The sequence below is a fragment of the Balaenoptera musculus genome, chromosome 11 (genome assembly GCF_009873245.2).
Source record: "Balaenoptera musculus isolate JJ_BM4_2016_0621 chromosome 11, mBalMus1.pri.v3, whole genome shotgun sequence".
Lineage (NCBI taxonomy): Eukaryota > Metazoa > Chordata > Mammalia > Artiodactyla > Balaenopteridae > Balaenoptera > Balaenoptera musculus.
In genome coordinates this window covers 59,970,783-59,973,974 of record NC_045795.1, presented here as the reverse complement: position 1 = coordinate 59,973,974, position 3,192 = coordinate 59,970,783, and positions in this window count along the sequence as shown.

Sequence of the window (3,192 nt, the reverse complement as noted above, 5' to 3'; positions counted from 1 at the left end):
GCTAAGATCCCACAAGCCGTGTGGCGTGGCCAAAAAAAAAAAAAGGAGGCTCAAAATAGGCTTCAGGCCTGTGAGAGCAAGGATTGGGTCACACCTGTGCAGGTAAGCAGTCCGATCATGGAGGTGTGATCCCAGGGTCTCTCCTCAGCTATTCTCTGCACACTCAGCCACTGGGACTCCTCTCCCCTCAGCCCCTCACCTTGGCCTTGGCAGGGGGAGGGGCCAGCCTTTCATTTTCCTTTGAAGAGCAATGGGGTCCCAGAGCTCATGGGTCAGTGCCATCTTCTTTTTTTTTTTTTTTTAAACTAGTTCTCTCTCTTTTTGAAAAATTTTTATTTATTTATTTATTTTTGGTTGTGTTGGGTCTTCGTTTCTGTGCGAGGGCTTTCTCTAATTGTGGCAAGCGGGGGCCACTCTTCATCGCGGTGTGCGGGCCTCTCACTATCGCGGCCTCTCTTGTTACGGAGAACAGGCTCCAGACGCGCAGGCTCAGTAGTTGTGGCTCACGGGCCTAGTTGCTCCGTGGCATGTGGGATCTTCCCAGACCAGGGCTCGAACCCGTGTCCCCTGCTTTGGCTGGCAGATTCTCAACCACTGCGCCACCAGGGAAGCCCAGTGCCATCTTCTGCCTTATGGTTGCCCCTCATTGTGCCTCCTCAGAGGCTGACCTCAGGTGGGAATGCTGACAACTGTCTCCACGCCTGGCTCTTGGCTGACTTTGCCCCTTTCCTTCTCCTCCTGGGGCAGCATGTCACCCTCTATCTTCAACAGTCACAGAAGCCCTCAGGATCCAGCCCTACCCATATACACTTCGGTTCTGAACCACGGGGTAGAAACAAGGAGTGGGCCATCCATTTCTAGTCTCACTGCCACTAGCTCCCCGGGGAACCTTGGACAAATCCCTCCCACCCTCTGCGCTGGTCCTCGTCTTGCCATCCGGTGCTGGATCTGATGTTTGCTAAACTCCCAGTTCAAAGAGCCTGTGGCAGGGGTCAGAGAACGGCTGCCCTCAGTGGCCTGTTTTTCTAAGTAAAGCTTAATGGGCACGCAGCCAAACCCATCATTTGCGTACCGTCTGGGGCTGCTATTGCAAGGCAACAGCAGAACCGAGTAGTTGTGACGGAGGCCACATGGCCTGTGAAGCCTAAGGTATATACTATCGGGCTCTTTACAGAAAAAATTGCCAACCTCTGGTCTATGGCTTCAATTTTATTTTATTTTCCCTGGAGTGAGGCAGAGTCGCTCCCAGAGCCACAGTCCTTTTGTTTTGTGGTGAGGGGTCATCTGAATGAGGCAGAAGAGGCTTTTCCAGGATCCCAGGCAGAAAGCAGGTGAAGGAATCTGTATTAGTCAGTTCGGGCTGCTGTAACAAAATACCACAGGCTGGGTGGCTTCAACAACAGATATTTATTTTCTCACAGTTCTGGAGGCTGGAAGTCCAAGATCAAGATGCTAGTAAATTCAGTTTCATTCTGAGACCTCTTCTGTTGGCTTGGAGGCCGCCATCTCTCTATGTCCTCACATGGCCTTTCCTTGGAGCGTGTGCATGGGGTAGGGGGAGAGGGGTCTGGTGTCTCTTCTTATAAGGACACGATCCTCTTGGATCAGGGCTCCACTCTTATGAACTCTTTAAACCTTAATTACCCCCTCATAGGCCCCATCTTCAAATACAGTCACATTGGGGTTGGGACTTCGACATATGAATTTTGGGGAGACACAATTCAGTCTATAACAGAATCCTAACCCTTTTCTCAGGAGACTTTCTAATTATGCCACCCTGACAGATGGGGAGACTAAGGCTGTGGAGGGTCAGAGGCTTGCTCTGTGTCTTCGGTTGGATTCCCCAGAAGCAAACCATGAGATGAAGACTTACGTGCCAGCGATGCATCGAAGGTGGGCTCCCTGGGGGACAGGTCAGGGAGTCTGGGAGGGGCAGGGCAAGAGCTCAGATGTAGACCCGCAGCAGGTGACTTCATCCTGCCCCTGCAGGGGAGCGCTGGGCTGCGAGTCCGTCTCGGAGCCTGAGACAACCGCACCTGTCAGTCACTGGCTCAGGGCTGCCTTGGGGGGACATCACCTCCCAGGCATTTCCGATGTCTGCAGGTGCGGGCAAAGCAGCTGTAGTCGCCTGAGGGCAGTCCTCCAATGGGCGTCGCGGGTGCAGGCATCAGAAGCCAGATCACACAGAAGCCAGAGGGTTTCGCAGCAGCTGTGAAAGGGATTGGAGGGCATCTGGGCAGGGCATTGCCTGTGTGGCTACATCCTACAAAGAAAAGAATGAGACAACAACAAAATGTATATCCAAGAGTGCGAGGTTCTCACATTCCCAGACCTGGCCCACAGGAGGTACTCAGTGAGGCTACAGGGCTGCTTGGAGAGGAGCTGGAGTGATGGGTGAAAGGCTGGGTCACGGCCCTTCTCACGGCTAGGACCCCTGCCCGAGCCTGACAGTCCAGCAAAGCTTAGGGTTGGACTGTTTGCCCCAACAAAGGACTTTTCTGAGTGTGGGTTTCAAAGACTTTCTTCAAAACAGAGGGGAGGGATTTCCCTGGTGGTCCAGTGGTTAAGACTGCACTTCCACTGCAGGGGGCACGGGTTCGATCCCTGGTCAGGGAACTAAGATCCCGCATGCTGCGAGGTGCAGTCAAACACACACACACACACACACATACACACACACACACACACAACACAGGGGAGTAGACTTTCCCCAGGGGTGGTGTGAGGGGAGGGGAACGGGAACATTGGGATGGGGTGGGTGGGAACAGACTACTTGCAGGTAGCCTGAGTGGGATTTTGTTTCTATCTTGATTTTTTTAATCCATCTCAGAACAAATAGAATGGTGGCTGATTTCACCTGTTTTTTGGTCAGTTTTGTCACATCGCCTAAAATTTTTTTGCTTTCGGAGTATTGAACTGAAACACTATTAGAAATAATGAGAGTTCATTAAGGCAGCCAGTCACAAAATAAATGTACAAAAATCAATAGCTTTCCTATTTCCAACAGTAACCACTTAGAAAAAATAACGGAAAAGAAAGCTCTCACTCACAATAGAAACAAAAGATATTTATCACCTCAAAGCAAACTTGTAGGAGAAGACACATGCAGTGCACCTTCCTCCCTCTGTCCCAGGCATCCCTCCGTGGTGGGAGAGAGAATTGTTATGACTACAGCTTGGATTCCTGGCCCCT